Source organism: Artemia sp. Qi Xiang Cuo, chromosome 3 (genome assembly GCF_049724085.1).
Source record: "Artemia sp. Qi Xiang Cuo chromosome 3, ASM4972408v1, whole genome shotgun sequence".
NCBI lineage: Eukaryota > Metazoa > Arthropoda > Branchiopoda > Anostraca > Artemiidae > Artemia > Artemia sp. Qi Xiang Cuo.
In genome coordinates, this window is record NC_142796.1 from 2717147 (window position 1) to 2740437 (window position 23291).

Sequence of the window (23291 nt, forward strand, 5' to 3'; positions counted from 1 at the left end):
TTTTAGTACTAAACCAATAGAAGATATTAATTTACCCGGACTCTTAAACCAGCGGAGAGTGAAAAATGCCCTTCCATGTGATTTGGTGTATAAAGATAGTCCAATTTTAACATATAAATTTTCAAAAACGATTGGTCAAATGATATTTAACTGTAATTTAATACTTAAAAAACTTGACAAGGAAAGTAATTGCAAACCGGTTTGTAGTTGTGAGGAATTTTTACCATATGTGGATCAAAGTTACGACCATGTTGTAATCGGGGATTTGTCCATTATAAAGCATCTTGATCTTCAAGATATAATGAAGATGGGGTCTAAATTCCATCTTTCCTACCGTATAACGCCAGCAAGTATTCTTAGTGGATTAAAGAATGATTTAAATTTATTTAATGATAAATGGTGCAAGAAGGAGAAAATTACTAAAGAAAGTTTTCAGAATAGGATGAACTTGATTTTGACTAGTGCACGAAATAGCATATATAGAAGCAATCCAACAGATTCTGAGAGAAATTCAATATTTTATAATGCAAATATGAAACTGGCAATAGCTAATATACAGAATGAATTTGTAATTGTACCAGTTGATAAAGCTAGCAATAATTTTGCCATAATTTGTCAGAAACTCTACTGTGATATCTTATCAAAAGATTTACAAACAACAAATACATACTAAAAGGCACATATAGAGGAGAGTAGTTTAATTGAAAATATAGAAGAAAGAATTTTGAAAAAGTTCAATATTAAAATTAATGATAATGATAAAAAGTTCCCTTTCGGTAAAATTACGATAGAACCGTTTCGGTAAAATTTTATAAAAATCCAACAAAACCACGATTTATTGCTGAGACAGCAAGTTGTCCAACCAGAATTGCTGCCACTGACCTATCTTTAATTTTAGGAGAAATTAGAAATAAATTTAAAAGCATATTGCTCTGGAATTAAAAAATTTCTAACTTTAATCCATATTGGAGGGTTAGTAATTCATTACAAGTTATTGATTCTTTGGCTATTGTTTCAGCTAAAAGAGTCGATTCATTTGATTTTACTACTCTCTATTCAAATCTGTCACTTAATTTAGTATTCGAAAAATTCAAAATGGTCATTAAGAAAATGTTTTCTTTTGTCTAATATCGGATTTTTAAAAATCGATACTTTTAATAAGAAAAGCCCGATGGACGAATTTCTTTAGAAGTACTATTAGTTCAAAATGTTATAGCTTGGATATGGTATATGATTTATTGGAATTTGTTTTGTTCAATACTTTTATAAGGTTAGATTATAATTTATATCAACAAATTATTGGCATTCCTATGGGTGGGTATGCTAGTCCATATATAACGGACTTGTTTTTAAGTCAATTAGAATATGAATATATGATAAATAAAAATAGCCCAAGTAATGTAAAATATTACCTTTCAAATAATAAAAGATATCTGGATGATCTCTTAGTAATAAATTGCGTGGAGTTTATTGATATTTCAAAAAATATTTATCCAAAAGAGTTAATTCTGGAGCCTAGCTATGGGACAGGACGCTCTGCCCATTTCTTATATTTAAATATTAATATTTCAGATAATAATAAATTAGTTTTTATTTGGGTATTATTAGTATAATATATTAGTATAATTGGGTATTATTCCCAATTATATAGGTTTGCAAGAATTTGCAGTAATTACAGAGATTTTAAAAATAGAGGTAAAACGCTTAGCCAAAAACTGTTCTTTGTCAGAAAAACGAGGTTTTTCTGCAAATAAAATTAGTTGGCAATTTGAAAGATTTAGTTTTCTGTATCATGAACTTTTAGGTAAATATAAAAAAAAATTATAAAGGAATACTGAATGATGTTTTAATATAATTTCTCTTTCACTTTTCTTTTTTAGAATTTTGTATTTGCACATTGTTTTCAAACAAACTTGAAGGACTTTAAATTTATAATTGGTTCCAGATGCTAATAAAACACTTTGTTTTATAACTCACGTCCGGACCAGTCTTTAATTATTCCAGAATTGTTTTTATCTTTCGTTGACCGATGCAATTTCATTAAGGATAGAACCAATCTTATTTTGTGTGTCTATTGTGAATAGTTTTATTAGTATCCATGTATTTCACAAGTTTTACATAACATGGGGATACCATAAAGATCTTATGGTAGACGCTCCACTGTGCCGGGTACAAAAAGTAAAGTGTCAAAACCCGTTAAGGCAGGTGGTATTCTTCTGATGAGCCCTAATGTAAGGTTACTACTTGGAAATATTTCGCTAGGTGTAAGATGCTTTTCCTTGTAAATTTACAACGACTTACATTTATTGATGACGACTTTGCATGGATTTGGACATTTCAATTTGGTTGACGGTTCGGTTGTATTTTTTAAAACGATTTTTAAAAAGATGACGCCCTTACATACACCCTCTTCTTCCCCCTCCAAATCGTAACACCCGTCCGCCCACCACACAAATTCGCCCAAGCACCACTCCTTATTTACACCCCTCCCCAAATCGTCACAACCAACCGCATTCTACATCCATTCACACCCCAATAAAACCCCACCACAATCCCCGTAACTCTCACAATCCCAACTCATCACCAGCCTCATCTGGAGTGGCCTTACAAAGGAAACCTTCGAAAGGAACAACTATTAATGCAGCCGCACCAAAGATTCATTACCCCGCTATGGATATTCGGTATCCTGCTACTGCAACTACAAGCAGAGCAGAGATTATTTATCCCGCCACGGATATTCGATATCCGGCCGAAGAAATAAAACCTCTGCTCCCTATATCAACCCCCCTAATCCCCCCCGAAAAATTAACTGATAGGGCTCTCCTCAACATTTTTGTTGACCGTCAGGAGATTCCCGAGGACGACATCCTGCAATTATTTCCAACGGAGGAGAAAGAGAAGCTACTGAAAAATGAGGAAAACTTCATAGTACCCCACACTACTCGGAAAGGCAGAAACCCCCGCACGGCAGGATCTATAAGGAAGAAATAAACAGGAAGACCGGAGCAAGATAAAGAAAAATTTAGTGTTTATTTTAATTTGATTTTATGTCCGAGTTTCCAGCCAATCCAACGGAGATGCGGGCCATTTATCTTAGGAGGGAGGTGTTGGAACCCTTGGTCCCAGTTTATTCAGATAAATGTCCCTCCCAGATTCATTTCTTTTGGCCCCTTAATTATTTTCCTTCCCCGAGTAATAAATATTAATTTTACTTTTACTTTTTGACGCCATTTTGGGTCCTCTTAATTGCGTACGTGTTTAATAGACTACTATGTAAGAAATTGCGCAGTTAGGGAGGTTGACCAGTAAATTAGTAAGTCCTAGGATTGGTTGGAAAGATTCATTTACCACCCTCGTATTATCAACTTTTGTAAAAGATGCAAAGATTGTCAATTAGTCGCATAAAAAAAAACAAATGAGAAAGTTCCAATGAAAAAAATGCCCATTTTCGGCAAACCATTTGAGAGAATTTCAATGGACATTGTAGGTCCACTCCCGAAATCTCGCGCAGGAAACAGATTCATTTTTGTTATTAATGATCTGGCTACGAGATACCCAGAAGCTATCCCAATGCGAACAGAAAGATCACCAAAACTCGCAGAAGAATTAGCGAAATATGTCTCGCGTCACGGAATCCCGAAGGAAATTTTAACAGATAATGGAACCAATTTTATATGGACATACATCCAAAAATTATACGAAATTCTCGGTATTAAACAATTATTAACTACTCCATTCCATCCTCAGACAAATGGAGTGACAGAAAGATTTAACTGAACCCTAATTAGCATGTTGAGACGTTTTGTAAGAGACGATGTAAAACAAGGGACTAAATGTCTCTTAAAGTTCTTTTTGTATGTAAAGAAACCCCACACCCAGCTACGGGTTTTTCACTATTTTAATTACTATATGAAACAAACACAAGGGGGTTCTAAACGCTTTAAAGGAATCATGGAAGAACGAAGAGAAAAATTAAGAAACAGTGATAACCCACTTGCTATTACTATAAGAAAAGCTGCATAAATACCATGAAATTGCAAAGCAAGCACAGGGGGAATATGCAGAGAAAACAAAAACATGGTACGATAAATCCGCCCGAATGCGCGAATTCAAGGAAGGGGAGGAAATCCTCATTTTATTACCGGACGGAAATAATAAACTGGAAGTAAGATGGAAGGGACCGTTTAAGGTGAAAAAGAATGAATGATGTAAATTATATGATAGAATTAGATGGAGCAAGAAAAAAGGAAGAAGTTTACCATTGAATTTACTGAGGAAATTTAACAAGGAAAATGAAAAGGAAAACCTCAAGGGTCTGTAAAAGCGCTTTCTCATAATTTGTACCTCAAAACAGGACGAGAAAACTGTCCCGTTAGATACAATTGACCCTGCAGAAATAAATATAAAGGCCATTGAAAGGGCTTCACCAGAGAAACATCTGAGCAAAGCTCAGAAATCCCAATTTAATAAGTTATTCACGGAATTTGCAGACGTATTAACAGACCAAATCGGAAAAACAGAAAATGTAGTACATAAGATACTATTATAGGACACTAAACCAATAAAACAATACCCGTACCGAATATCGGAAGCAAAAAGAAAAGAAATGAAAAAAGAAATTGACCGAATGCTCGAGTTAGGGGTGATAGAACCATCAAATTCAGAATATGCAGCACCAGTCGTATTAGTCCCGAAGAAAGATGGCTCCATTAGATTTTACGTAGACTACAGAAAACTGAATAATATTTCCGAATCAGACGCGTACCCAATGCCAAGAATGGATGAAATTCTAGAGTCAGTTGGCTCCGCAAAATTTATATCAATTTTAGACTTGAGAAGGGGATATTGGCAAGTAAAATTGGACCCACATGATTCAGCCAAAACTGCCTTTATTACTCCATGTGGGTTGTACCAATTTAGATACATGCCATTCGGACTAAAAGGGGCACCAGCAACATTCCAAAGGCTAGTAGATTATATTTTAAATTCCTTACCATATACAAGACCCTACTTGGATGATATTATAGTATTTTCGAACTCGTTCAATGAACATCTAATCCATACGGAACAAGTATTAACCAGGCTGAGGAGAGAAGGACTAACTTTGAATGTAGAAAAATGTAAATTAGTACAGACACAGACAGAATACCTGGGACACAAAATAGGAAACGGTATAATAGCCCCATTAAGGGAAAAAACAGAAAAAATTAGAAACGCAGCAGTTCCGACCACAAAGAAAAAAGTTCGGTCATTTTTGGGGTTGGCAGGATATTATCAAAAATTTATACCAAATTTGGCAAAGATTGCTACACCTTTGACGGAGTTAACAAGGAAGGGGGCCGTAGACCCCGTTAAATGGTCACAAATTGAAAAAAACGCATTTGATACACTAAAAGATGCTCTTTGTAGAGAGAGGATACTGAGAAATCCAGATTTTTGCCTTACCATTTGTGCTACAAACTGACAGTTCAAATTACGGATTAGGGGCAGTTTTATCCCAAAATTTTGAAGATGGGGAAAATCCATCACATTTATATCCAGAAAGTTATCAAAAGCAGGATTAAATTATAGCACAATTGAAAAAGAATGCCTCGCGATAATTTATGCGGTCAAAGAACTGGACTATTATTTATGTGGACGGAAATTTAAAATAATAACGGATCACAACCCATTGAAATGGCTGAATATAATGAAGCCAGATAACCGACTATTAGCACGGTGGGCCCTGTGCTTAAAAGAATATGATTTCGAAATAAATTCAAGACCGGGGACAGATAACGGAAATGCTGACGGCATGTCCCGATTGTGAAAAAAGAATAATATAAGTTAAATTAGGTGGGCTTTGCCTACCTAATACCATGTATATATACGAAGAAGAGAATAATTGTATTTTCTCTCCATTGAATAGATGTCGATATTTTGGGGTAAACGTCTGCCAACGGCGAAGGAGGTCAAAGCATTTATGACACAGGACAAAGGATGTCTCAAGAATTGGACGAAACCAGAAATGATCCCAATGGTAGAAATGAAACAAAAGCAACCAGTAATAATGCCAGACCGAGTAGTAATGGGGGACCCATTGTAGGGTACACAATATTTAAAGCCGACATTGTCGCGTGGAAAATTACACCTCCATAGGGAAGGCTTGTGGAACTGGCGAAACACCTGCACCGGAGCGGAAATCATCTAGCGGTGAAGGAGATGTTTCACCGCATAAAAGAATACGTGCATATTCCAAGCCTCAATCGAATTTTAAAGGAATCGGTGGAGGGGTGTGGCTGTTCGGCATGGAAGGAAGAGTCCCTTCGAAAATGCCAGCTACCGTCCCATCACAAAGGAAAAAGAGAGGTAGGGACCCACGCCAGAGCAGAAACAAGCAGATCCCAAAACCCTCCACCGCATTCACAAGAAATAAAGACACGTCAGACTGGACGGGGGGCTGTGCCTGACCGTCCATCGTTATTAGGGATCGACCGACCAATATTCAGCTCTCAAATACCCCGAAGGCCGCAGGCTGAGCCCGCGCACCCTTACGTTAAACCTCTTCTTCCCCCTCCAAATCGTAACACCCGTCCGCCCATCACACACATTTGCCCAAGCACCACTCCTTATTTACACCCCTCCCCAAATCGTCACTACCAACCGCATTCTGCATCCATTCGCACCCCAATAAAACCCCACCACAATCCCCGTAACTCTCACAATCCCAACTCATCACCAGCCTCATCTGGAGTGGCCTTGCAAAAGCAACCTTCGAAAGGAAGAGCTATTAATGCAGCCGAACCAAAGATTCATTACCCCGCTATGGATATTCGGTATCCTGCTACTGCAACTACAAGCAGAGCAGAGATTATTTATCCCGCCACGGATATTCGATATCCGGCCGAGGAAATAAAACCTCTGCTCCCTATATCAACCCCCCTAATCCCCCCAGAAAAATTAACTGATAGGGCTCTCCTCGACATGTTCGTTGACCGTCAGGAGACTCCTGAGGACGACATCCTGCAATTATTTCCAACGGAGGAGAAAGAGAAGCTACTGAAAAATGAGGAAAACTTCATAGTACCCCACACTACTCGGCAAAGCAGAAACCCCCGCACGGCAGGAGCTATAGGGAAGAAATAAACAGGAAGACCGGAGCAAGATGAAGAACAACTTAGTGTTTATTTTAATTTGATTTTATGTCTGAGTTTCCAGCCAATCCACCGGAGATGCGGGCCAGTTATCTTAGGAGGGAGGTGTTGGAACCCTTGGTCCCAGTTTGTTCAGATAAATGTCCCTCCCAGATTCCTTTCTTTTGGCCCCTTAATTATTTTCCTTCCCCGAATAATAAATATTAATTTTCTTTAATTTTGTGACGCAATTTTGGGTCCTCTTAATGGCATCCGTGCTTAATAGACCACGAGGTTATAAATTGCGCAGTTAGGGAGGTTGACCAGTAAATTAGTAAGTCCTAGGATTGGCTGGAAAGATTCATTTACCACCCTCGTAACCCCTGTCGCAGCACGCGTCTAGCATAGCGGGCTGGGAGAAAGAGTGCTTTTTGAAATCAGTTCTGTTATACAACGTGTAGTGAATACAGTAAGATTTGTTTTTTATGTACTCTTTTAACTTTTCAGCTTAGGTCGAATCTAAAAGAGATAGCTTGAAATGTTTTCGGTAAACTTTGGTTTTAAATGTGACCTTGAATCATCCAGTCCCGTTAGTATACACAAAACCATTAGAGTATCCACGTAAATCCCACTAATTTGGGGCCTAAGAGGGATCTGCCCTTCCAGTAACTGGCATAGCAACTCTTTGTACTATTTTCCCCTTTAAAAGTGGTGATCCCCGCACGTTAAACGTCCAATAATATATATATATATATATATATATATATATATATATATATATATATATATATATATATATATATATATATATATATATATATATATATATATATATATATATATATATATATATATATATATATATATATATATATATATATATATATATATATATTTATATACATATATCATATATATATATATATATATATATATATATATATATATATATATATATATATATATATTTATATATTTATATATTCCTTGCGAAATAAAATTGTTTAAACGGCAAAAAGCTACCGATTTCGCGTGAATCAAATATCAATCGACTCCCTAAAATTCAGTGAATCGACTGTGATAAAATTCCCGACTGCAAAGCTCCATCTCGTCTCATTCCTGGATTTTTCATTTCAAACAAAATGGCTACTCCGCTGAGCAGTGTTGTCAGAGACTGATTTTTGAACTTTTGAAGGTGTGCCCGAATTTTACACTGCAGTGTTGCCACGGGCTGTAGTGATTGTACAAAAGTCTAAAGCCCAAAAAAAGACGACAGTGCCGATTTCCCGAATAAGCAAGCAGAAGAGGGGAGGTTTCTTGTTGCAAGTGCCTTCGTACTTGCCGGGAGTGGGGTCTCCCTTAAACTGCGGGGAATAGGTAGCAAGAACCTACGCTTCCCTTGCTTATCGGCGTTGAATATGGCACAGACGAATTTACATCTCAACCCAACCCTGAACTTTCTCCTGTCAAACAGAAAGCTGGATCTAGCGTTGCTGTCGAAAATGACTTGCGATTTCTTCGAGTGAACAGCATTACGCGACACTAAATTGGAGCTCATTCAGATAACATTCCCTGCAAGAACCTTTCTAGCTATAAAAAGCCGAACAAAAAATTCAGCGGCTTCAGAAATCCTGGATTTCCTAGCTTAATGGCACCGGAACAACACCTAACTTCCAACGTTAGTCATCACTCATCTTTCTGAAGTCCCAGAGGTCCCCTAGAGCAATTTCTCTATCCTGTTAGGAGAAATACAGGATTTGAAGAGCACTATGTCCTTAGTCAATCAGTGTATGACTGGGGTTACATTGACTGCCTCCCCAGACACTGGCGCTACAGCAGCAGCAAACAACAAGCAACCAATTTGGCCTGTTATCGCCGAAGACGTTCCATCTATGAACCCACCGACTAGAGTACAAACATTTTGTCAACTGCAGTCTGAAGAGGGCATACGAGCGGTCAGGTAACTGAGAAATAATAGGCCTCAAGTCAAATTCAGTGACATTGTAAAATCCAAAGCTTTTTGAAGTGAAGTCCCTATCATTCTTTCCACAAAATTGCCGAATGGAAGCCAAAACAGCATAAAATGCAAACTGAGGGAAGAAAAATTTTCTGGCGCAATAACAGGACTTTATATTTATGTGGATGCTAATGAACTTGAAAAGTATAATCTAGGCCTTGTAGAGGAAGCTCTCCGTTTTCGACAAAGGGAAACGGTCAGACTGACTTTCAAAAATAAACTGACCCTGAACTTTGCCATGTTTAATGGAATCCAGCCTGGACATAACTTTTTCCAGGTAACAAAGTACAAGGAGGCCGCAAGAAGATGTTTCAGATGTCAAAGCTGCAACAATCTCATTGAAATCTGCAAGAACTGTCCTAGATGCTCGAGATGTGCTGGATCTCACACTAGTAACAAAGACGCGCCACGGAACGAAGACACCAAATTCGTTTCATGCGAAGGAGTTCATGTCTGCTTCAGTCTAACATGCCCTTAAGTAAGAGAAATTCTGAAAAAGAAGAATAAACAATGAACAGGTCTCTTAAAGCTCTTAGTCTGAATACCAATGGTTGTTGCAATAAAGAAAAAGTCACAGACGATCTTCTCCAGATTTATGACGTCATGTTCATCCAGGAGCATATGATTTCTGGACTGAATTCAAATTTACTAAACAGATACCGGTATCACGATGTCTTCATACAGCTCAAAAGATCAACAGTAGGGCGTCCGTCCTGAGGCCTGGAAATATACACTAGGAAGGCACTATTGCGTAAGCCTTCGATTAGAGGCAGTAATCCATTATGTGTCTCTGCTGAGGGACTCGAGTTCATCAAAGTATACATGCCCACTAACTACAATAATGCTGTCTCTCTAACGAAATTCGCAAAAGCAGCAGATGCCCTCGGACGACATTTGGAGTCTCTTGAGCGTAGTAGGAGTAAGTGGCTAATAGCTGGGGACCTCAACTGCGACCCTACCAAGGACCATATCCTGTCTGATATCTTTCTAAACTGCCTCACAGCCTCTTATAATATCTGGCCGAAGTCCCTGGATTTTCTGTACACCTATACTAGTGTTCATACGTCAAATATTGACCATGTACTTTTGTCCACATCCATCCCTGGCTTCCCAGTTATAGTGTGTACTGACGATCCGATTAGTGACCATGCCGGAATTTCGTTCCACCTGCATTCAGCACAGAGCACTAATAGCGCCTGTTCCAGAAGGTTGGTCTACAAGCAAAACTTGCAGAAGTGTAATATTGCCCTATATATTGCCACTGTTGCTTCGGTCCTTAGTTGCATAAAGGTTCCGTTTCATCTACTCTATACTTGTCCTTCCAACATGGCAGCCTCTATTGAACTCAACACTTACTATCATCAAGTTACCCTCGCTCTTAAAGGTGTCAAATCAAAAGAGGTTCCTACAAGAAAAGTTAAAATTGGGACAAACAAACCACTGTGGTCCGATTCCATCGAACTCCGGACGTCTAAACGACGTTCTAAAATGTGACTAAACATTTGGATTGCTTGCGGAAGACCGTTACGCGGGACTTTATTCGAGCTGAAACGGAGTACAAAATGCAAATACAAAACTGAGATGAAAAAGTACCGTATAATCGGGCAACAGTTCACTGAGAACAAGAAATCATGGCGAATTATAATTAGACCGGACGACCATGCACCTAATACTTCCCTGACACTGCATGACTGGCACTCTTACTATACTTCGGTATACAGAGACGGGAATCTTGTCGTAACCAACCAGTATGAAAAGAAAGTTACCAGCTGGCTTGCACGCTTCTTGGGACAGCGCTGTGCTGTTCCCATATCGCTGAAAACGATCAAAATTACGGTTGAAAATGGAATTTCCAAATGAAAAAATGGGACTGAGGGCGATGGTCTCCCAACATAACATTTCAAGCACTTACCTGAAAGTTTCTATTCCCACCTTAAGCTGATATTCCATATGTGCATCACCAGGGATTATGTACCAAACAGTTTCCTGAGAAGAGTCACCACGTCTATCGCCAAGAAAGGAAAAGATCCCAATGACTCTAAATTTTACAGAACCATTACAGTCTCTTTCATCTTGAGTAACATTTATGAGCATATGATTTTGTCTGAACTAGATGCTGGAGATTTTGGGGATTATACTTGGCTTCCAGAAAGGTTTCGGTTGTCCAGAGGCTCCTCACCTTCTTGCTAACGTACATATGGACTCAGAGAGAAACAAGTCGCCTCTCTATATGTGTACTATAGATATTTCAAAAGCGTTCGACAACGTCAACCACATGCAAGCAATGAATGCTCAACTGCTGAGTGGTGTAAGTGCGATCATAGTGAAAACATTGAAATTCTGGTACGAAAATTCAATTGTTTCTGCCAAATGGAAAGATAGAACATCAGATCCCGCCAAAATCAAAAGAGACGCGAGGCAAGGGAGCGTTCTTAGTCCTCTCATTTTGAACCATCCGATTTCCAAGATTCTGGACCGTATCTCGCCCTCCCTTCTAATTCACGGTTCCGACCTGTCTTACCTTGCATATGTTGAAGATGTCCTTCTACTCAGTAGATCGAAAGCTGACTTACAGGATAACCTGAGTCGACTCCACAGTGACTTTCTTTCTATCAGGCTATCTATTAATATAGAGAAATGCGAGTTTTTAACCTTCAACGCACCTAAAAGGGGATATTGGACCTTCAGCAATCATGCAGTCCCTGCAGTGTCTGAGCTACGATATCTGGGTATCGTGATTGCAGAAACGATCGGTAAAACCAGGCAATCCATAGTCAAGCAAAAAACCACCGCCATTAAACGTGCTTACGGGTCTCTAGTGCCGAATCGCGGACGTTACTCCAGGAAATCTCTAGCCTCAATTTATCGTTCAGTTTGCCAGCTACGTGCTATCTACCTTGCCGCTGCAGCCCATGTGCTGACAGTGATAGACTCTGAGAACAAATCCGAAAGTGCTACTATAAGTATGCAAAATTTTTACTGTATATATCCAAGCGATACCGGAATTCTCGACTGGAAAAATATGGACTTCCGGAGCCATCCAAGCAATGGTCGACCATTCGGGACAATTCAGTGTTCAAAGTCAGATTGATGAGACGTCGTTTTTCACCTGCATTTGTTTGAGTTTCTTATCTTAATTTCTATTTTTTTGTAAGTTGGTTTCCTTTTTCTTTTTTGTTGTGCTCCACTATAATCTTTTTGTAGATGGTGGGTAATTAAATTATTATTATTATTATTATTATATATTTTCGTTTAGAAAACGATAAACCTTGGACCAATGAATTATAACTGTTAAACCTGGTATTATTCAAAAAAGGACTACAAAAATGCGAATAATTAATGTATATAATCGTGTTAGCTAGTATTGAAAACACATTTAGTTGTAACTTTATTTTGCTAGCCTTTAACAACTATGGTATTATTATCGTCAAAATTGCATATGTTAAATTTTAATAGCAACGTCGTGTTGTAAGATCTATTGCTAAGCCCTTAAATAGCGGCTAATCTCAGTTCTCTGTTATGGTTTATAAATCTCTTTGTTAGAGTTGAAATTTTCTTAACGTTTTTTATGGCAGTTTAAGGCTTATCAGATTATATAAGGCTTATATATATATATATATATATATATATATATATATATATATATATATATATATATATATATATATATATATATATATATATATATATATATATATATATATATATATATATATATATATATATATATATATATATATATATATATATATATATATATATATTGTTTGCGTATTGTTGGTATATTGCTTCTGTCACTTAATAAAAATCTTTGTTACTTTATTTCAATAATTCGGTGAATGAAAATTCTTAAATTGATTTTTTTTTAAATTGATTGAAAATCTTTGTTACTTTGTATCAATAATTCGGTGAATAAAAATTCTTAAATTGATTTTTTTTTGGGGGGGGGAAGGATTCCCTAGCAAAAGGTTTCGTACATAATTCACAAAGAAACAAATCTCTGGGCTAGAACATGAGTTCAAAAAAAAAAAATACTTACATCAGTAGGCCAACGAAGAAAAGAAATTTCACGTTCAATCCAAGATAACAAACAGCAGATATAGGTTCCTGAATAGATGTTAAAAATTAAAAAAAAAAAATACATTGACTCTAAAAAAAATAAGAAAAAGCAAATAATAATTCAAGTAGGTCTTGTCCACCAGGGATATATCCCCTTAGTATCCCTGGCCATGGAGCCTTTCGAAGGGTAATTAGAGGATTGTATTTCAAATCAGAATTGTATTTATTGGTGAATAAACTTACTTACAGTAAAACAGTATCTGAACACTTTTATATTCCCTTTTTCTGTATCTACGAATGTACCAGGTCCTATGACAAGCGCAGTCTGTCAGCCAATAATCTAGTCTGTTAACCATGTGAAAAGTTGTGTAATTGACGTTTTTACTCCTTCAAGCATATCTTTTCATGTGACAAGAACATTAAGTGAACACGTGCACCAGTCGGTAAGTAATTCCAAAAATGTTTCGTTTCCAGTCTCTGCAGCTACTGGTATGTCTTACCCTACGGAAGACAATATAGCTTGGGATGAAAAACACGCATTTTCTGGGGATTAGACCAAAATATATATATATATATATATATATATATATATATATATATATATATATATATATATATATATATATATATATATATATATATATATATATATATATATATATATATATATATATATATATATATAAGTTTATTTATGCCCTTTATACATACATAAATGTACACAGAGAAGTATAGGAAATAAATAGAAAGAAAACTGAAAAATACAAAACTACACTTCTAACGAAAAGGACGATAATAAATAGCTCATAATATTCATAATATCTCATGGATATATAATAAATAGCTTATAATAGCTCGATAGTGCATAACACTATTGTAATACATTACATCGTTATTTATATGCAGCCATCAGCATTCACTCTAAGCGTTCTCCCTCCAAGATAAGACTCAAACCAATTCAAAGATACATCCTGAACACCTAAGCAACGCAGCCCGCGCAATAAGATCTTATAAATAAGATCTCAATAAGATCTCACAAGATCGCACATAATAAGATCGCACAATAAGATCTTAAAAACAACAGTATCGAAATCTTTGCTAAAATCTATGAAAATTGAAAGCACCAGCTCCCTACGTTCAAGCGCAGAGTTAACAAAGGCTGTGAGATGGTGGACTGCATGCATTGTAGAATGGCCTTTCCTGAATCCAAACTGCGTTTCCGCAAGAAATCCATATGATTAAGATAGTCATACAATTTTCTATGTATGACCTTTTCATATGGCTTTGAAAACAAAGACAACATCAAAATCGGTCATCGAAAGATCGGTTAGCTCGAAAGATCTATCTTCAGACCTCCTTTAAGCGAAGGGATAACCATGGCCCTTTTTTATTCTGAAAGGTCCAATATTTATGCGTTTGGGGATGGCTCAACCCCCATGGTCTGTTGGGAAAGGGATATAAGCTAAACAATTTGTAGATTGTTGACATAAAATATTTATTTGAAATAAGCGGAAATATTTTTGGGGGGCTTTTGTCGTGGGAAAACTTCTCCAGAGGGAGAAATTTCCATGAAAAGGAAAGTTTCCAAGGGAAATTTTCAAGGTGAACTTTTAAAGGGGAAGGGGACTTCCTGGTGAAATTTAACAAGAGGACGGAAATAAAAAAAACTCTTCTTACTGAAAGTAAGGAATAAGATTACGCTTAAAACCAGCAGAATTATTAAATATGAGGTGGGCTGCAATTTTCTCAGCCCTTGCTTTTGATGCAATAGTATAATTGTTGTCGTAATTTTTTAAGAAACGATTCCTGAAACACGCACACACAAAAAAGAAAACATTTGCATGCCAACCAATGATCTGCCATAAACAGGTACCAATCTCCTGATTCGATGCCTCCGGCTGGGAGTACAAGGCGTGGTTGGGGGGGGGGGGGCAAATCATGTAACGCTTTCTGTGTTTTTTCCCAGATTTGAAATTGAAACACAAGAACCGTTTAATTTAAACGACAAGTATTTTTAAATAGCTTCAAGACTTTAGCATTAAGAGCGAGGGTTGAGGAAGGGGTAGCTCCGCTCATATACGGAATAATTTCTGCTCGTTATAATTTTTAATGTTGCTTTTTATTTCAGGAGAGAACTTCTTTTTTTAATTAAATAGATCAAATAAATTGGCTTTAAATGCTGATTCCAAATATGTGAAATTAATTCAGTTTAATTTTACCAATCAGAACTACGAGCCTGAGAAGACTTGCCTAACCTTCAAAAAAGGAATGAAACATCCCCAAAAGTCAAGGATCTGAATGTAAATCTCCTCGTCCGATTTACCATATCAGAAAACTCTACTGTAGATGTTTCAAGTTCCTTTTTACAAAATTTGCAATTTGCATTTTTGTCAGGAAAAAGATCACAGATACCTGTTTTTTTCCCATGAGTGATCGTTTCCAAACCATACTCCTAGAAGTTTGGGAGAGGGCCTACTCAAACAAAAGTTCAAAGTTCTAGTGCGCTTATTAATTGGCCAGTAAAATTGGATTGCTTCTAGCCTTCCTTCCCACGCTATTTTGCTATCAAACAAATTCAATCAAAATGCGAGATATTTATTTTGTTCAGCATTAAATTTAGGTCCAATAATCATGTCTTCGGAAATGAATTATAGAGTTGCTATTGAAAAATATATGAAAAATGGGGGGGGGGGTGGATTTCTGGAGGCAATTTTCCTCAGGGGGTTGTTTTTTGAACTGATTTAAAAAACGGCCAGAAAAAGGATAAAACACAAGTTTTTCAACTGAAATTAAAGAATAAGATTTTTCAGCCCAAATTCTCTGCGTAGTATATACGGTCCTAGATTTAGAGAAAAGGACGTGATTTCTCTGTGTTTCCAAGAACGGATTAATACTTCATTATTTTTAACTGTTCTTTTTTTTAGTAAATGAAATATTCGGCCAAGATTGTTCTTCGTTCTTACCTTTAAATTTTTTTTATCAATTACTTATTTTTATATTTTCAAGCCTTTAAAAATGTATCTCCTTGATCATGCTGTTGTTTAGGTCACTTTTTACTTGGAAAATAATTGGCTGGTCCACAGAGGAGAAAGAAAAAACCCGTGCATTCCATCTCAAATTAGGAATTTTTTCGCCAGAAGTAAAATTATTGCTGCTTACGAAAAATTTCAATTGGTATATATTTTGTCAACTAGCGATTGAACCTACCAGTAGACAGTCATAAAATAGAAAGAAAGCAGGACATACTATTTTGAGAGGACCAAAGAATTTTCTTTGAATTGTGTTCACTCATATAAAAAACATCCTTACGCCTCAAACATTCCTCGCCTTGTCCTCATCCTTGCTTTAATCAAATCCTGAATCTTATCTTGATTTCTTATCTTAGATTCCTTGAATCTTATCTTTACAAAATTGGCGCCTTTTTAATGAGGCTTTCTGACTGTTTACAATCTCTTTAATGAAATGTATTTGCTTGCCTTCAGGCTTCAGGCGAAAGTACTTCAGATACCGTTGCAAAAGGTGACTTTAATAATAATACTAACTGCCTTTGAGTTACAGACAGTTACCTATTCAATTAGTAGGAAAGGCCATTATTGTTACGCTATATAAAAATAATAGTCGCCTTTTTTCAACACTGTAATTATATGGCAAAAATTATTTTGCGCTAAAACCTTTAATTTGTATATCTAGCGACAATTTATGAAAAAAAATGTTGTCTATTCTCTCTAGCTTAAGAAAGCTCTCTAACTAATCCCCATTACTTTATTCTGTATATCTGAATAAATACTCTAGATTTTAAAAGATACCTTTCTTGGAGTGTTTTCATTGAAAAATACCTCTTTTTTCTGCTGAAGTTCACTGTCTTATTATTTCCCGTTTTTCAATTTTTTTGTTTCCTTTAATTGTAAATGTACTAAATTATATTACTTAATGAATAATTGTACTAAATAAATAATTATATAATTGTAAATGTTCATTTGATGGCCAAAGACTTATAATCAGATATAAAATCAAACTTTTACAGAGAATAACAGAGTGAACTGAGATTGAATTTAATGAATAAAAAATGAATTAAAGGTAACAAGGTGCATCAGAAATTTGACAAATCCTCAAGAAAGATTTTGTAATATGGTGTGTATTTTGTGTGGGGCGTGGGGGGCGAGGTCATCCTTCCTCTGATCACTTTGAATCTTAAAAAGGGCACTAGAACTTCTGATTACCAATCCAATGAGCCCCCTTCAAAGTTCCTACGACCAATCTTTCCATAAAAACCTTATATGCCCCCAGTGCAAAACTTAAAACCCTTGTTCTGATGGCAGTGGGGGATTGTGTGTATTTTTATACTGCATTTGAATATGCAACCATATTTTATTTACAACCCATATTTTTTGCGTAATGGTCATGTAGAGATAGTCTTATTAAGTAAATCAAAATAGGATAACAAATTTGTTAGATTCGGCCGAGGGCAGAGTATCAGGAGATAGGCACTTGCCTATTTTTTACGATTTTAGTAAAATTTTATTTAACTATATGAATTATGACAAGCTATGATTTTTGTTTTCTTTTTCTTCTCTACCAGTGAATTGAAAGCGAATGATTTATTGCCAAGAAGTTTTCTAGGAAGACCCAGAGGGAGGGGGGTTACCAGGGTTGACCCTCCTATCTTTGTTGTTAATATTTTCTTGAAACTAATCTTCTCTTGAAACCTTCATAAAGTTTTTCTTTTCTTTTCCTTCTATGTTAGTGAATTGACTGAGTAAGTTTTTGTCAAAAACTTTTCCGAGAACACTCATAGGGTTCTTGAAAAGTTGACCATTGGTAATTTGGTTCGTGCCACTTCGGATGCAAGGTCACAATAGCAGCCTGCTAGTTTCAAAACCCAAAGTCATCCAAAGTCGGGGTAACCATTTTCTTCTATACATACTATTGGCTTCTACTCCCCTGATAAACAGTTTCGGCAGATCTCTCTGATATACTGTTTAGATGGAGGCACCAACATGTGTGTTATATTGCTTGATTTATTTTCATATATATCAAATTTACCATAAGAAAAATTAGCAATCAGTACCACTGTTTTCAAATCCCTTAAAACTTTAGGGTACCAAATCCAGGAACAAAATTGAGTTTTAAGAACTTCCATTTTTACGATTGTTGTCTCTTTTCGCGAATCTTATGTGGCGGAATAAACTAAAATACACTATTTTTGTAAAATCAAATTGAAATTGCAACATTAAAGATGTAGACCAAGAAAAAGTGACATTTCTATGTGAGGGGGTCATCGCTATCCCCAATCCTATGCTCTTGGCACTAAAGCTTTACTATTTTTTCAGGTCTTTTTTTTTTTTGAGAATTAGAATTTTGAGAGGTTGAGAATTAGACGATTGCAGCCGTCTTTCATCAGGATTTTCGAGCCTTCTCCGGGCGGTTGCTTGTATATAGTTTATTTTGTATTTAGTAGTAAATAAAGCAAGTCAAGTCAAGTCAAGTATTAAGTAACTGAAAAAAATTGGCTAATAATTAAAAAAAAAAAAAAACATACGCTGGGTTACTGCGAGACTTTTAACAACAATAGCAATTATATTTGGAAAGAAAAGTCAACAGAGAAGCTAATGGTATCCTTTTTTCATAACCCCAATCCAAAATCATCCAAAGTAGGACTTACTAAATAATCGGGATGCTCTTCACCTAATGTTCACTTCACAAGAACTCGAATCAGACTAGTACATTATATGAACGAACAGAAAGAAGAAACAAAAGAAAAATTGTTTCATTCAAACTCGTTTAACCTGACTTTTCAAAGATGCTTACTATTATTTCATGTTTTAATCTCCCCAGCCACATTGTTTATGCTAAAGAATTTGTCTTAAACTTTTATAATTCCTTGACTCTGTTAGCTGCATATATTTAAACTTACATGTTTATTAAACTGAGTAAGATCTGTTATTTTTCTAGCCAATAAAATATGTATTTGTCTTTAAGGAGAAGAGAGGAGGGGGGGGGGCTTTGGGAGTAAGGACAAAGTATATTTTTCGGAGGTTCAAAAAATTAAAAGCATTTTTGGTTTTAAAGTTTGCATTTTAATGTAAGTCTTATATATACAGTTTTTTTTTGTGTTATGCTGAGGACGGCCCTTGGACATAGAGCCGAAAATTTCTGAATTGAATTCCACTGTGCTGAGAACATTTTTTCTATTGTGTCTAAGTGTATTTGTTATGGAAAGGCAGTGTGGTCTTCGTCGCTATTTCCTTATTAAAGTGTAAAAAATGTACTTTAATTATGAATTTTTAGCCATTCAGAATTCTTATTTAAGTGCAATATATGATGGATTCATAATATTGCTCTTAATGGCACTTTATGCATATCAAACATAAACGGCTTGCTCTTCCCAAGAATTAGCCTGGCTCGGGGAAAAAAACGCAAGCGCAGAACAATTTTGTGTGAAGGAAATGAAGGGGAATTCTATAAAAATCATACAATAGGTTAGTTATATAATGAACCATAAAAGCTTATCAAGAAGTCTTAGAAGTTTTTATTAGAATTGAAATAGAGGAAGAACAGGTGCCAGAATCCAATTGTGGAAGCACCTCATGGAGAGGAACAAATATTATAATAAACTATACAAGACAAAAAAAAACAGAGCTGGGTTTGTTCTTTTTTTTAATATTATCAAACATAAATCAATATTAGATAAAATAAAAGTTTTTAGGGGACAAAATAGGCTAAAATTCCAAGTTATAATTATTAAAAAAAAATTGAAAATCTGATAGAGAAAAATTGGTACAAAACAGAGAAATCAGGAAGAGATAGAAAGATTACCAACACCAATAGTCGACAATCTTAAGTTAAATCTCTAGTTGCTTATTCTTCTGTAGCCCATACGTCAGTTGTCATTCTAGCCACATGAATGAACAAATTTCTTCTTAAGGTCCACTTTATCATTACATTTTTAGGGGTACATTTAACGAGGTCCTGATAGGGAAAGGTAATTCTTCTAGTTTGATTAAGAGTTCTTATTGTTGTTTTCATTATACTAGCTTTGGGACTACTGTTCAGTTTTTAGCCTATACAATTAAGAAGAATTATTTATTAAGTCCTCTGAACGAAGGTATATCAGCTGCTTGACAAAACCGGGTCTATTTTTTCATGGATTGTCGTTTATGGGGCAGGTTACTCTAGTAACGTTAGAAACCACCAAACTAATTTAGTGCCGGAGGCCTAACAGGAGTTGTATCAAACTCAAGATTTTTTTGGAGGGGGGGGGGGTGCATTACTTTAAAAAAAGCTTCTAAAATTTATTCTAAAAAGCTTGGAAAGAAATTGGCAAAATTCATCTCCGCTTGTTTAATAAAAACATCGCCGGTTCCCGTTTCTATTTGGGTTCTTCTCAAAGGATCTAAGCACTGAATATTCAGAAGATCTGTCGTTCTTACGCTTTGCTTCGGTCTGTTCCCAACAAGTAACTTCTGTGAATAAAGGCCCAAAAGAAAGAAACCAAGGAAAAGATTTCGAAAAAAATAAATAGGATCATTCCCCATCATAGGCCGAAACCGGCCCTGGCCGAATGCATTCGTTTATTAATTTATTAAATTTTAAACCCTCTTAGGAGGGTCATATTAAATCAGCTAATTATTCTATTTATCCTGGAACACTAAATCTTCTAGGATATAAATCAATATACAAATGTTCAAACATAATCCAAAATCATCCCTACAAAACAGAAATTACTCTTAAGAAATACAAAAAAATTCATTACACAACTCTAAAATTGTTCTAACAGAATGAAAAATAGTTGGCGCAGAACACAAAATACTTACTACAGAAACACAGAAATTCAAACACAGAAATTCATATAAATCAATATCTCTGTATTATTATAGAAACCGGTGTTTAGTTTTTAATTTAGTCAAAGATTGTTCCCTTTACTAAGTTTAAGCATGACGGCTTAGTAGTTTAAGGAAAATGCAAGATTACAAATCTTGAGTTGGGCAGCCTCTGGGCTAAATTGAATGCAAGTGTTATATTTTGAATATATTATTAATAACAGTGGGTAGCTTCTATCAGTGTTTTGTGCACATAGGATATTGATTCTTAAAGCAAATTTACGCTTCGTATATAATACTTAGAATTGAGGTGCCTGATAAAAAGGATTACGTTGATACTGTAATTATGTAGATAGTACCTTCATCTGTGGTGGGCAAAAAACCTTAAAGCTTAAGAGTTTCTTACTTCCAGCTTTGCAGTTTAGTTATTTTAAAGCTTTATAGAAACAATAAAGGAATAACACACTGAAATGAACTGAATAAGTTCATTGAAATGAACTGTCTAAAGAGACTATGATTCTTGAAACAGTAATGATTCTCCTATACCGGGAAAAAAGGAATGGTGCAACAAATAAATTTCATTGCAATTGTTTTTTGCCATAGCACTCTTTTTCTCATCCTACCATAAATTAGTAAAGACCATAAATTAAAAAATGTAGTACAGTATCCATAAGCATAGGCGAATGGTTTCGATTTCACCGGGAGGGGGGGCGCCCTTGCACCAAAAACAAAGCAACATAAAAGCCGTGTTTGCCTTAGGGGAGATGTGGGTCAGATGAGACGTGTATTTTTACATGTTGTTTTATCTCGTAAGTCTCTTAAATTCACAGCCGAGTTTCGGGTTAGAAGCTTGAAGCGTAGAGATGAGGTAAAAAAAAAAAAAATTTGTGTCTGAACAAAAAACCGAAGTACAACATCGAGACTCCTCGAGCAAGAATAAAAGCAAAAGTTTAAAATTTTAACACTGTATTAAAGGCTTCTTTGGCCTTCTTCTGATAATAGCTAGATACTTTTAGCATAAGATCAAAATTTCTATATGAATATAATCTCGCCGTTAATTGGCGAAATATTTCTGTTTAGACTGAACCTGTCCCAAGGTGCCACAATTTCCTCTCGACTTTAAGCCGTGAATAATTGGTACTCACCAATGCTAAGGGTCGGTCGAATACTAAGAGTTCCTTTATTTCTAAGTTCTAACGCATGCATCATCTAATGGGATAGTGAAAACGCATTCATCCGAACTTGAGCTCGCTTGATGAACTCGTCTTTGAGTTTATTGAAGTCAACACTTTCTAGGACCTCCCTGTGCACTGAAAAAACAGCTAAATGATTCAGTCTTTCCTGGGTCATGGTTGACGGAAGATATGTTTTTAGCCCTCGGAGGCCTGAAGACGATCTTTCTGAGGTACAGTTTGAAACTGGCATACACAACACTATCTTATGGGAACACGGGGTGGAACGGGATAAGGAGTGGAACGGGGTAGGCCATTTTCAGAAGACAAGAAAGGTACTGCGCCCAGCGGCAATAGCTACAACTATTCCAGCTCGGTACAGCTAAACTGCGGCATTCATGTTGGTTTGGTTTCCTTTCGTTTGATGAGTGAACCTGTTGTCGTCTAGTTATTTGCTGTTGGATTGCAACTTTTATTGATTTTGTAATCAAGGTAAGGTTAACACGCTTCTTTTTTTTACAACTATAGCTAGTCATACTTGTAGTATGTTTAATGGGCTTTGTTTTAGTCACCTTATTGTTTCTTTGCTTGACGTTTTTTGCGTGGCCATAACCTCCGAATAATAAGGCGTGTTCCTGGGGTGGAACGAGTGGGGCAGAATGGGGAAGTACCCCATTCCGCCTCGCACTATTGTCATCTGACTAGTCGTTAAAATTGCGTCAGTAACTTTTCCTAATTTATTTTCAGATGGTCCGTGTGTATAAGAAAAAGACAAACAGACAATCCTGGTCTATTGAGGTGACAAACAATGCTGTTGAAGCGGTTATTTCTGGTCGATGTGGCTGCCTGAAGGCTTCTGATGAGTTTGAAGTTCCTCAAACTACTCTTGAAAAATATGTTAAGATAAAAAGGAGAATCTTGAGTACTGATTGATAAAACTGCTGGGAAATTTCAAGCCGTTTTTACCCAAGAACAGGAACTTGAGCTTGTGAAGTACTTAAAAACTATGGAGGCGCGGTTATTTGGTCTGACAACGAAGGACTTACGTACCCTAGCATACCAGTTAGCTCAAAGAAATGGCATAGCTCATAGATTTTAAAATAAAATAGCT

General features: G+C 36.1%; 2 long non-coding RNA genes across 2 annotated transcripts in view; one reads left to right on the plus strand and one right to left on the minus strand.

Moving 5' to 3' along the window:
• The window catches only part of LOC148953653 (uncharacterized), a 36619-nt gene extending 17724 nt beyond the window's left edge, over positions 1–18895 (minus strand). The window contains exons 1-2 of the long non-coding RNA XR_016141544.1: positions 18851–18895; positions 13436–13689 (exon numbers count right to left, since the gene is read on the minus strand). This is a non-coding gene — a long non-coding RNA (uncharacterized LOC148953653). The remainder of the gene's footprint in view (positions 1–13435; positions 13690–18850) is intronic.
• The window catches only part of LOC148953652 (uncharacterized), a 42045-nt gene extending 18932 nt beyond the window's left edge, over positions 1–23113 (plus strand). The window contains exon 2 of the long non-coding RNA XR_016141591.1: positions 22928–23113. This is a non-coding gene — a long non-coding RNA (uncharacterized LOC148953652). The remainder of the gene's footprint in view (positions 1–22927) is intronic.
• Positions 23114–23291: the final 178 nt, after the last annotated feature.